The sequence below is a fragment of the Protopterus annectens genome, chromosome 7.part0 (assembly GCF_019279795.1).
Source record: "Protopterus annectens isolate FY-2018-M chromosome 7.part0, PAN1.0, whole genome shotgun sequence".
NCBI lineage: Eukaryota > Metazoa > Chordata > Ceratodontiformes > Protopteridae > Protopterus > Protopterus annectens.
The window spans coordinates 524,223,270-524,237,634 of record NC_056739.1 but is presented as its reverse complement, the minus strand read 5'-3'; positions in this window follow the sequence as shown (position 1 = coordinate 524,237,634).

Sequence of the window (14,365 nt, the reverse complement as noted above, 5' to 3'; positions counted from 1 at the left end):
AAAATTTAAAAAAGACGTGTTATGATTTAGTAAAGTATCAGAGGTGTTTCTGTGAATGTGTAACTTACTCTCTAAATATGCAGGCTTTACTTTTGCATTGCATTTTTGTCTTATCTTCTCAAAAGTGATGAAATCAAAAAGCAGAATAGTTCATCATTTCAATTGTAACTATTTCACAAAAGAAGATAATATTTTTTTCTTGTGATCATGTTAATTGCTCATGATCTTGTAGTGCCACCAGTTCCTATTATAGATGAATAATTTACCCAGAGCTACACCATTAACTTTCAGCATTCATCTAAAATGCTGAGCCTTGCACTCTTGTCTAATGGTCTTTGATCAATCTCAGATATTATTTATTTATTTGCATTTGTTGACCAGGAATTTCTGACTGGGCAGAAAGTAATGTATCAAAATTTTCATTTCTAAACTTCTAACAGAGAGAGAGTGTTTTAACAACATCCACATTTTTTTTTACAATATTCTCTTTGATAGCATAGATTTTGCAGGACTGATAAAAGGCATATAGTCATATCATCTACATACCTTACATAAAACGATACAAGCACCTCCATCTTATATCCCTTTGTTATAGTACATTGCTTCATGGATGTTATCATATTCTACATGGATTTCTTTTGTTGCTTTATTAGAATCACAGTTTATTTTACATACTGCTTTTCCTCCTTTAATGCTTTTAACTGTATACAAGTAGTTTAACCTGCTCTGCCCACAGCCAATCCATTTAATAAGGTTAGGTCTGTTCCTGTTTTCATTATTTCTATACCATCATTTTTCCTGCCTCCTAAGAGGGAATCAAACAGCATAAGAAATTCAGATTTATTAGCTTAAGTCTTCCTTTCAGTAACAAGGGCATCTATAGTCTATATACCTTGTGTTCTAGTGAAGTAAAAAGATTAACAACATAGCATAGTCTCCCTAGGTTGGCAATAATTCCTGATTTTACTTCTATATGATACTATTTTGTCAATCATCATCAGGAATAGTGAAAAGAGTTAAATACCATTAAGGCTTCTTGCTTAGCAACATATAGGAAGGCAGCACACCAAACATATATGGTTTTCAGCTGATATACATGCATCGAGGAATACATTGAATTTCTTTATTCAAAGCTTCCAAATTTCCACCAAATGTCCTTTTAGTAATAGGACTTCAGGGGATGAACAGAAATATTTTTTCCACTGAGAATCCTACTTGTGTAATTCCAGATACCAGCAGCTGTGAAAGCTGGTATAGTTATTCCTTTATGTATGCATTTTCTCTACACTGGAAGATATTTAACCACTTACTGACACCACAGCATGCCAGAAGACTTAAACACACAAAGACTGTACTTCAATGACTGCTATTTGACAATTTGTGTAAATGCAGAATATGTCACAAAAGAATATAACAGAATATAAATAGTTGTTGTGTGGGACATCTCATACTTCCCTTTTATCGCAATATAATGCCTATTCTGGCAAACAGTGAAGATAACACAAGTTGTTAAGTGGTAATCAGTAAATTTATATTATCAGAAAATTCAGTTGTCAGGGATGTGCTGACATTCATTTTGTTGCTTTGTAAACTCAGTCAAGAAATCACTATGTACTTCAACAGAATACATTTACTAGAAAAACTTGATGATATGGAAAACCGAACAAGAAGAAATAATATTAGAATATATGGTCTACCAGAAAAATCTGAAGGGGACAATATGATAAACTTTCTTACCACCTGGATACCAGATGTAACAAAAATACCTGAAGCTCTTTCATATGGTATAGAACGGGCGCATAGATCACTAGCAGCTTCTGGAAATGCTTCTTCTCCGGGTAAGAACAAGCCGAGATCTATAATTGTGAGACTTTTTTCTACACAAGATAAAGATCTTATATTAAGAAATGCTTGGGCAAATTCTCCCATCAAATACAATGATTCATTAATAAGATTTGACAATGATTATTCTACAAAGGTGGTTTCAAAAGAAAAGAATTTCTACCAATAAAAAACCTTGAAGAAAAAGCAACTGAAAGTCCATCTTTTATTTCCAGCAAGACTGAAAGTTTTTCTACCAAATGGAATAAAAATCTTTGAAACAGTAGATTCAGCAATAAAATACCTTACAAACAACAACATCCTAACACATGAAGAATCTATGGACTGGACAATAAGTACACGAAGAGAAATGCTGAAGTAAATAATTGGAAAACTGTTGAGCAAAAGAAAAAAAACTAAAGGACAAATAATCTTATATATGTTATATTCTGTAAAATCTAAATAATAATACTAACAACAAAAGAAAAGTTCTTACTGTCTTCAAGTTACACCAAAGCAGGTACTGTTTTCAATTATATTTTAAATGTCAAAATTAGCATAAATGTAAATACATTTATCTCAAATCACATCAATATACTAAGCATAATTTAAACATTACTCTATTTTTCATTATTATCCATCTATTATTTTCATATTCTTAATCAGAGTAATCAATGCATAATAATGTTCCCAAATAGTTTATTTATTTATTTATTTTCTCTCTTTGTGTTTTGTTGTTTTTATTTTTCTCTTCTTTTTATTAAATCTTCATTAACTTATAATACTTTAATCAGTATATGGTTATATTGCTTAATAGGTATAGTAATGGCTGCTGTATAACTTATTATTAGTTACATTAGAACATAGACTGGAATAGCATTACTGCTGATAATCCTTCTTCTCATATCAACCTCCATGGTTTTATCCAAACCATTACTTCAACTACTAGGCTCAACAAACATAGTAATAGAGAAAGCATTTTAGACTGGATTCTTATAAATAAAGTCAAAGATAGTTACAAAGTAGGAACTTTGCCAGATGATGTTAGCGATCACTCCTTAACATTCATAACAAGAGAAAAGGCTGATTGTGTAAACCCCTGCATTATAAGAAACTTACGCACCATCAAACACTTCAATCCAGAACGGTTTCAGTCTGAACTTAGTGCATGTAATTGGAACCCCTTAAAAACACTCCCTCTTGAAAAGGCAGTAATATACTTTAACTCTACTTTTTTATCCATTCTTGACTTACATGCTCCTGAACGTAGCATTCGAATTAAATCTAATACTGCCCCCTGGCTCTCCCATGATACCAAAAAACTTATTCTCACTAGAAATAAAGTCTGGGCCGCATGGAGATCACACAGAAATAACCCTGATCTTCTACTCTTCCGCCAGCTTAGGAATCTAACCAAAAAGGCTATAATAGCTGATAAAAAGAAATTCTACTTTAATCTACAACAAACTCACCTTAATAATCCAAAACTTTTCTGGTCTTCATTCAATAGACTCCTCTCCCCAGGAAGTTCTAAAACACCTTCCCCACTTAATGCTGATCCTGACACCCCTCAACAAACTGCAGATGCTTTCAACTCTTTTTTCACTGAAACTATACAAGCTCTTGCTAATCAATTGAATGCTAATAACTCACATCCAACATGTAACCTTATAAACTCTGCCTTTAAATTCTCTCTACATCCTATCTCTACATCTTACATATACAGACTCCTTCTCAAACTAAAACCTTGTACCCCCTCTGCTGACAAGTTACCTTCACTCTTTCTACAAAAAGCTGCCAAGGCTATTGCATATCCTATTTCTTTTCTCATAAATAGGACAATCAAAGAAGGTATCATCCCTGATTTATGGAAGGTCTCTCACATTATCCCACTCCATAAAGGTGGTAACTCCATTGACTACTCTAACTACAGACCTATAGCTCTCCTTTCTCCACTGGCCAAAATAATGGAGAAATGTATACACCATCAGCTTGTACAACACCTCTCTCTCCACAACATCATAGCCAACTGTCAACATGGCTTCAGACCACATCATAGTACTACTACTGCCCTCCTTTCCTTTGTAGACACTATTAACGGAACCGTAACAACAATCTACTTTCTTCTGCCATCTTCATTGACCTCTCCAAAGCATTGACATGGTTAACCACTCTTTATTAATCAATACTCTTGAATCCCTATCTTTTGATATCCCTGCCATTAGATGGTTTACTTCTTATCTCACCAACAGAAAACAAGCTGTTCTCTGGAATAACCACATCTCTTCTCTCTTGCCTGTTTCTATCGGAGTTCCTCAAGGCTCTATTCTCGGCCCACTTCTCTTTTCCCTCTTCATTAATGATCTCCAAAATACAATCCCTCAAACTACTTGCATTCAATATGCTGATGATTCTACTCTCATCTGCTCTGCTCCATCCTCTTCAGAACTTAGATCTCGTACTCAAAAAGTCTTTAATACCGTTGAAACTTGGTTCTCTAGTCGATTCCTCTTACTAAATGCTAAAAAAACTAAACTCCTCCTCTTCACCCCCACATCTAGGACCCCCCCTTTAAACTTCACCATCTCCTCTAACAATGCCACTATCATCTCTCCTGACTCTACCACTAAACTGTTAGGTATTACAATTGATAATAATCTCTCTTTCAACCAACACATTAACAACTCCATAAAACTTGTCAATAGGAAAATAGGATCCTTATATCGTATTAGACCATTTCTAACACCTTCCTCTAGAACCAGGATTGCTCACTCCCATCTGCTTTCCACTCTTCTCTATGCTCCTCCCATTTTCACCAACCTTAAGAAAAACAACCTAACTAAATTGGCTACCTGCTACAATAACATTGCTGCAGCCATACAGGAACCCCTACAGAACGCATCATTGTCTCAACCTTAAACCATTAGGCTGGCCAGAATTTCAAAACTATCTTGCAATCCAACAACTCACTATTGCCCATAAAATTCTGTACCAACCAATCAACACCCCTATACTCACTCAACTCCTAATCCCCTACAATAATCTTAACTCTCTCCGCTCCTCTGGTAAACTGTTGGTTAGTTCTATAAAATCAAATAACACTGCTGGTGACTCCCTTTTTACCAATTCTGTAGGTACAAAATGGAATTTACTTCCTAGCAACATTACAAAGATTACATCACTACCTCTTTTCAAACAAAACATTAAACTGCACTTCCAAAATCACTGGCTGTGCACCTGTAGTAAACCTGATTAGCTTTCCACTACTTATACTCTACTTCAAAACTATCTCCTACTTCCTACCTACTTACTTGCTCTCCTTTCTATAACTAATCACTTCTAATTTCCCTTATTCTTAGCTCTCTTTTCTTGTACTTCCCACCTGTAACAATATCTGACAAAGTATTTTTTAACGTTATATAATGTCTTTGACTTTAACTGTGTGTGGTAATTATTTCATTTAATATCGTTATCTTACTTAGTATTTTATGTTTGTATAGGTATTTTTGCTTTATTTGTGGACTGTGTGAGTCAGTAATTAACTCACTTAGTAATAATAATAAGTAACTGTACAGTTGTTAGTTTCTGTCTACTCAAACTTTCTTTAAAACACAAGTAGGTTTCCTTTTTGTATTCTCTGTGGAGCTTTTCTCCCCGGGCCTCTACTGAAAATGGAAATATCTCCAGCTAGACTAGCCCGGTCAACAAATGTAAAATAAAATAAATAAAAATAAACATCCCTGATAGTATTACTTTTTATAAGTTAAAAGTGTCCCTGTTTGGATAAACGCTAATGCTGGGCAGAAATGTGTTGCTTTTGAAATGAAGTATTTCAGTTAGGATGTATTGAAGTCTACTTTAAATAATCTTAAAAGATGTTCTGCCTTTGACCCATATGCACATACTGATATAGTCCAGTGAAAAATATGTTTTAAGTGATATTTTGAGGCTATAAGTCATATGTGTTGTGGCTCCAGACATCCGGAGTTGAAAGATGCTTGTGACTAGCTTAGATATCCTGTTGTCTTTTCTTTTGTAGAGAAATAAGGCATAGCATGTTTAAAATGCAAAGTTTGACAGTTGTGAACACTGCTCCGTAAACTAGAGTGCTCGCGTGCACATTACATGAGTTTGTCACCAAATAAGAGGAGGGAAAAGAAAAAAGAAAAACACATACCTTTTCCCGCTTGGTTCTCGAGACAATTTAACAGCCACAAACATCACTAGAAACTTGAGTTACTTATTGCTTGTCGCATTTACTTGTGTATGCCATCCCTTGACTCTTTCTAATTGGCGTCTAGTCAGAAAATAAGCTAGGTTCACATTTAAAGATACAGAAACCTAAATTCCTTCTAAGGAAACATAAATAATATAAAAGGTTCATATAAATATACACAGATATTTATTTTTGAAGCACTTTCAGTTTATGGCTACTGATGTCTTCTAGCACCTTGATAGATAAGGACATATATCTGCTTGTCTTTCTATCAGTTTAGATTTCCAGACATTTTAGCTATCCCTTAATATGTTTTATACAGCAGAGTTTAAAAAGCAGAAATTAATCATCAGCAAATAAAATCACTGCTGTTTTACAAATTCTCTAAAGAAACTAGTAAATGTCAAGCAACTGACAGGTTTGTTTTGGGGAGGGTTGCCATTTCCCACGCTGGTGCTCCTGCAGAATACTACTGATGTCCTGCTGCCAAGGTATGCCCTCGGGTGGGCAGGTGGGATGCAACAAGAAGGTTGGATGTGCATTTGGCAAATCAAACATTTAGATGGCGGTATGGTATACTAGATGGAGAAAGTGGAAGCAATGATTGTATAGGCAACTATAATGAGTAACATAACAACAGTGGAATTGACCCGATGTGTCAATTATACAATGTTTATATCCCATGTGGCTTTGGGCTTTGTCGAAGCATCTGTGTTCTACACACATATTGTGTTGGATCTGATTTGAGTGGAAGGGGAGAGGCTTAGCCCACACCCTAATTTGTTACTGGGTTGCCATGCATTATGGGCATGCATTGTGGCAGGTACTCAACGGGCTATCCATCCTTAGATGGCTCATGCTGTTCCCGTTTGCTCATCTGAATGGTGACTGCATCTGTGCTCTTCTTGTTATGTTGCCTGGCTGTGGCTTCACCCTTCTTATAATATTGCCTGGCTTTTTACATTATCAAGAATGACACAATACTAGTGTATCGGGTATATCATGTTACTGTTAGTGTGGACAAGGATGCTTGACAATGCAACTATGATTCTTGGACCTTTCTGCAGACGGGTGTGTTGTCTGGCAGTTGAGAGCCTGGTTGTTCCTGATCAGCGGACCTGTATTTTTGTGTTTCAATGTGACTGCATGAAAGGATGCCAGTATTGGTCTGCAAGTTTGGTGGGCAGTAGATTCGTTGGGGATTGATTTGAGGAGACACTTGTATTATGGCTGGGGCACTTGACATTTGATAAATGTATCCTCTCAATGATGCGTTCTGTCTGGTCATTGGCTGTAAAACAACTTTTCTGAGAAATATTGTTGTGGTGCCAGTTAATGATTTGGATTAAATGTTTCTATATACAGTCGTGAAGCAATTGCCAGGATAAAATGGTACTCTTGCAGTGCATGGATCATCGTGGCTGTCCTCCGATGTTGGAGGAAAAACAAGCTTCTTGGACACCTTTTTGACGTGGTAAAGGTGTTACCCCAGGGTTTGAATACGTTTTGTCTCTTTGCTGCAAAATGGGTTGGGAATTTTGGCCTGTAATATTTTCGTACATGGTGGTTTGAATCTTGGCAGCTTCCATTGTATTGATGTGTTCTCCAGTATACTTTTGTTCAGTCATAGGATTGAATTACTGGTGTTGAGTAGGTCAGGATTGTATCTCCAGCACTTGTTGTCAGCAGATAGACGCACTGGTTTGGTGTCAGTCTAAGCTGTGGGAGTTGATGTGTGATATACATAGATGTTTGCTTTGAGGGTGTGGTCAAGTGCACTGCAGTTTTACCTCTGTACTGTGTCAGTTTTCATTGTGCAGGGTCCCTCTGAGGGTTGATGGAAGTGTTGGCAACAAGACACTCAATCAGGTAACAACATTATGAGTGGTCTCTTGGATAAGGGAGCTGTCTAAATTGTGATCTTGTTGTCTCCAGCCATGGGAATTGTCATTGAAAAGCTGAAAAATGCAATCAGAGGAACATATTTAATGTCTACTAAAGAAATATTAATATACTTATACATTGTATCACATTTCAGTTTATGTTAAACATGAAATATGATGTGGTTTCAGAACTATTCATGTTTTTATTCCAATATGACTTTGCAAATATTAATTTAAACACTGGTTTCGGACTTGAGTAGTCTAAAACAATTGCACAACAATGGTACTGTATTATACAGTAATGTCAGTAAATAGTTTTCAACAGATGTATGAAATATACAGTTATAGATTTTAACATGATGTTTATTAATACCCTAAATTATTTTGAAATGATACTACCTTAATCTAAATATTTGTACCTTTTGAAACCTGCTTAGAAGTAAGTATTATTGAATTACAATAAGATGAGTAAAGAATATATGTATATATTTTAGCTGATTAGATTATCTTAATATATTATTCAATTATCTTTATTTAAAACTAAGAGGATAAGAGAAACTGATCCAAATATTATTTGTGAGGGTAGAAAGTTTGTTTGGTTAGATTCACTAACCAAGCGAAGAAATATATTACCTCATAGCAATAGGGAATGGTTTTAAGGTTAAGAATTACAAGTTTGGAAGTTCTTTGTTTTTTTTATTCTATCACTTTGGTGTCACTCAGAAACATGCAAAAATCATACAAGAAAAACTTTTTGAATACTGTATCCAAGATGGAACTAAGAATAAACAATATTTACATAACTCACACATAAAACAAACTCAAAACTAGGAAATGAAATGTTTATCCATAAATGTTAATGGTCTAAATAATAGTAATAAAAGGAGAAGCCTATTCAAGTACATAAACTTACATAAACCACAAATAGTCTTTTTACAAGAGACACACTTATTAGATAGAGATATAAACAACTTAAATATTAATAATTACACAGTACTAATAAACTCTCAATACAAAACAAAAAAAGAGGAGTAGCTATACTACTTAGCAACTCAACTATAACACCTAAAATAATTACTACTCATCAAGATACATCAGGTATGTTTTGTCTAGTTTCAATAGAGTTAAATAAGAGAATCTATACGTTAGTAAATCTATATTGGATCCCAGGACTAGGATTAAAACAGTTAAACAGCATTTTGAAGAGATAATTCATTTAACTAAGGGTAGCCTGATATTGGCAGGAGACTTCAACTGTATAATGAATGAAAAGATACAGATTCTAAATACAAAAGAAGAAAACAACCCATCTCTAAAGCACTATCAAAATTTATAGATACATTGTATTTAAAAGATATAAATGAATTTGCAGAACCAGACTCACTAATCTTCACATTTTATTCTCATAGATATAAAACTAACTCTAGAATTGATAGAATATATGTTGCCAATGACCTAATAACAAAAATTGACAAAGTCAAAATCATAAATTGTCCTTTATCTGATCATAATGCCATAGTCTTTAAGATAGAGCTTACACCATTTTATTCAAATCCCATTACTAGGATACCTTCCTATATCACAAAATTGAGAGATTTCAAAGAATTTTATGAAGAAACAATCAAAAACTTTCTAGAAATAAATTACACAGAAGATATTTCAGAAATATATGTCTGGGATTCATTAAAAGCAGTTACATATGGGAAGATATTATCCTGGTACATAAATAAAAGGAAGTTATGGAATAAAGATATGCTAGACTTACAAAACAAAGCCGATAAATTGAAACTGGAAATACAGAAGGGTAATGCTACTCAAGTTCAAGAACTTACACAAATCAATAAGAAGTATACAGAATTGCTACACCATAAGATTATGATTAACTTAGAAAAGATAAAAATAAACTCATACTCTACTAATTCAGCACACCTGAGATACTTAACTAATAGAACAAAAAAAATAATTAAATCTAAGCAAATAAAAGAAATATTTATTCCCAATACTAACAAAAGAGTTACGGAACTAAATGATATTTTAGAAGCATTCAGACTCCAATTTAACATCGATAATTTCATAAATACTCAAGATACACCTACTAAGGATATAAAAAAATACTTAGAAAACAATATTCATATTAAATTAACACAAGAACAAATAGACATTATAAACAAACCAATCAATATGACAGAATTAAAATCACAAATTAAAAAGCTCAAGACAAATAAAGCACCTGGCCCAGACAATATGCTACCAGAAATGTATAAATTAATACCCAATCGAGCCATATCTTTATTATTAAAAGTATATGATATAGCCAATAAAGATTTTAATATACCACCCTCTTGGAAATATTCATTGATATCCCCAATTATCAAACCAGATAAAGATGAAAAACAGTGTTCCTCATATAGGCCAATATCATTACTCAATATAGACTACAAGATGTTTATGGCTATATATTCAGATAGGATCAAACACTTTCTTCCTTTCTTAATTCACAAAGATCAAACAGGTTTTATTAAAGGAAGAAATACTTCAGATAATATTAAAAGAATACTAACATTAATAGATTATAGCAAACATAAAGTCCTAAATTTAAATGTAATCTCATTAGATATTAATAAAGCTTTTGATTCGGTTAACTGGAACTTTCTTTCACTAGTTTTAAAAGAATATAACTTTCCTTCTAATTTTAATAATCTTATCCAAATACTATATGAAAAATCTACTGCATATGTTAAACTGGGATCATATAGATCAGGCCCTATAACAATAAAAAGGGAACTAAACAAGGTTGCCCTTTATCACCATTGTTATTTGCATTACTCATAGAACCCTTTGCAAATCAAATCCGATCAAACAATAACATAAAGGGCATTTGTATTAATAAAATGTTAAACCTTAAAATCCAACTCTTTGCTGATGACATACTATTAACTCTCTCAGATGCAAATGAGTCTTTGAATGCTCTATTTAACTCCATGAATAAATTTCAAAATATTTCAGGCTTAAAATTTAATGAAAACAAAACTAAAATTATGCCCTGTAATTGTAAAAAAAAAAATAATATAAACAAAAGATTTTCCAAATATATAGTAACAGAAAGTAAATTATTATATCTGGGAATAAATCTACTCAATGAATTAACAGATTCTCTAATATTTAACTATAATAAAATACTAGACAAAATAGAACAAACAATTGGTTACTGGAATAAATATATCTTTTCAACAGCAGACAGATTATATCTTATTAAAATAAACATATTTCCCAAAATATTATACTTAATACAACATTTTTCATTGCCACCTCCCAAATATATTATTCAAAGATACAATAAACTAATTTTAAATTTTCTATGGTTTCCAAATAAACCCCGTATAGCCTTAAATAAACATTTGCAAGATTGGGAAGATGGTGGAATTAATTTACCGGATATTGATTTATATATTACCTCATCTGTTATTAAAAACATAACACTATGGTTAAATAATTCATACACACCTATATGGAAACAAGTCCATGAGCAGATTTACATAGAAATCAATTATAATCACATACAAGACAACTTAACAGTAATACCATCACCCCTTATATGGATGTTAAAAGATTATTTTTAGGAAAAGAAATAATATTAATAAATTGCCATCAAACTATGTAAGCTCTACACTTTCAGTGTTCAGAACATATATAAACAAAATACCAAATATTAATTCTTGGATTTTTCTTATTTTCCCTATAGCTTTTACACCAAATATTCTAGATACATTCCAAATATCTAAAATAAATATACTTAAAGAAGAAACATTACTCTTTTGGCATCAACTTATAGAGAAAGGAAAATTCTAACAAAGGAACAGATCATTTATAATTATAATATAAATAAAGACAATTGGCTGTTTTTACAAAATCTAAGGCATTTTCTTATAAATAAAATAGAACAAATGCAACCTTCCGTTAGACATGAAGCTCCAAAACTCATTGAATACCTTATTCTTATCACAAAACAGCCTTATCAGGGTACAGGTTATTTGTCTAATATCTATAAAATTGTTAAAAACAAAAACTATCATGAAAAATCATACTGGGATTATTATACTTTAATAAACAAACATCCTCCAGTTGAAGAAGAAAAAAGTAATATTCTAAAATCTTCCAAATTTTCTACATTATCAAAATACTGGCAATTATTCACTTGGAGATATCTACATAGAAGTTTCTATACACCACATAGGTTAGCCAAAATGTATTCTATTGAAGATCAATGTTGGAGATGCCATACCAAGATAAAAGCAGATTGGTAGCATGTTTTTTTATGAATGTATATGTCTCAATATGTACTGGAAATCCATTAATTATTTTTTCAGACTGTTTATAATGATAATTTTCAATTAACAAAGTCTTTAATTTTATTCAACTCTCCTATTCCAAACTGTGTACCAAAAAAAGACACTAAAATTCTATGGTCACTATTGGCTATTTCACGTAAAATCATAACTATACACTGGAAAAATGAGGCTTCACCTACGTTCAAGGAATTTGAGACTTTAACAACAACAGCTCACATGGAAATATTAACAGTGAAGAACAGAACTAAAAGATCTACTTCTTACTATTACTCTTGGATGAAAGTACTGGAAATACTTGAAAATATCGAAGAAGATATATCATCTTATGTTTCTAACTTTACATAATATAGAATTTCAATGTTATTTGCATAGACACCAATGTAAATAGTTATATAATGGTTTGAAGTTAGTAATGTTTTAGAATTGTAAATATGTTATTTATCTTTATTTCATGTAATGTTTAAGACATCTTATTTGAAATAATAAAAAAATATTTAGTGAAAAGAAATCACTATGAATGGTATGTGAGACTGAACATCATGCTTCACTTTGCAACACTGATTCTGACTGGAAAAACATGAGTTGTCAAGTGTGCTTTTAAAATACAACAAGTAATATCTGCCGAACAGAGTCTACTTCCGCTATTCCATTATTATGACATGTTTGGACAGTGAGCTAAGGGCACTTTATTCAGAGCACACATGAAGTACTCCCATTTCAATTCCAGTGCATTATCATCATCATCATCATCATTATAATCATCTTCCTGCTCCCTAAGATCTGCACATCGCCCCTTCCCTCCAATGCATTTAAGCTGAAAACTGTTATTGGTTCTCATTCATTACTGAAATTAATGGTATTTTATACTGTTATTCAATGTACCATTCATTTCACTCCAGATTGTACCATGTGCTTATTGCCAGATATGTCATCTTACTTTTGAGTCTAATTCATAATTTGTAGGGGGTTTAGGAAGCCACACAACTTTTCAAAAACCATTTGTACTGCATATATTTCACTTTGCAAGGGATGTCAAATAAAGGAGATTTGGAAAATTACATAATAGTAGGATGTTGTCTACATGTAAGTGATTATGATGTCTCCTAATGCAACCATGTATGCCACAAACAAGTGCTACAACATGTGAACCTGGCAGTTCAGGAATCTGAAGGCTAGAGTTGAAGAAAAAAATCTCTTTCCAATCCTGTCAAAGGGTTTTCACCCTTGTCTGATGGCAAAGCAGCTGCATTGACCAGAAACTTGTTAGCAATTGGATAATAAATAGAAATAGCAGCTAGATCCAACCTAAGGTGAGAAAACAGGTACTTGTTAAACTGAGGAACTTATATGAAGTCTATCTGCCATTTTATGGACTGAAGATTGACTATTAGGATCATTGCAAGCAGAATTAAAACATTGTCCAAGGCTGGCATAATAGGGGACTAGGTGTAGTATGTGTCACATCCAGTTGTAACACATGATATCTCCATAAGGAGGAGGGGCACATCTGCTTGTTCCCACAAAATAATATTCATCCTGAACATAGACTCAGAAAAAGAAAACTTCTCTACAGGGGAAACTGTGGAAACTTTGTTCTCAGAATCAGAGTCAGCTGCTTGTAACTAATAGACAGAATAAGCCCTGTCACTATTATTATCAGAATCCTCTGATAAAACATCCCCAGGATTTGTGGAATTATAAATTATAAACCAGATAACAAAAGCTAAAAAGCTGAAAACCACAAACACTTTTATTAGAGAAAAAGTAAATACAAATTAAGTGCTTTCATCCTTGGTTACAACAGACATCATCAGAACAACTAGAAATTAATGGCGACCACATTTATACCACTTCAAATTTAGTAATTAATTAAGCAATTAAGAACCAAACCTTTTAATGTAAAATAACACATGCCTCCATCTCATTCAGGTCCAGTCATTATTAAAAACAAAGACCTGCAATAATAGAATATTAATCATATTAATAACAATTATAAAATAGTGTTGCCACACAGCATACTTACACTCCAAATCATCATGTAACACCATTTACAATTGAACCAAATAAATATAGAAATAAAAAGAATTAAAAAAATA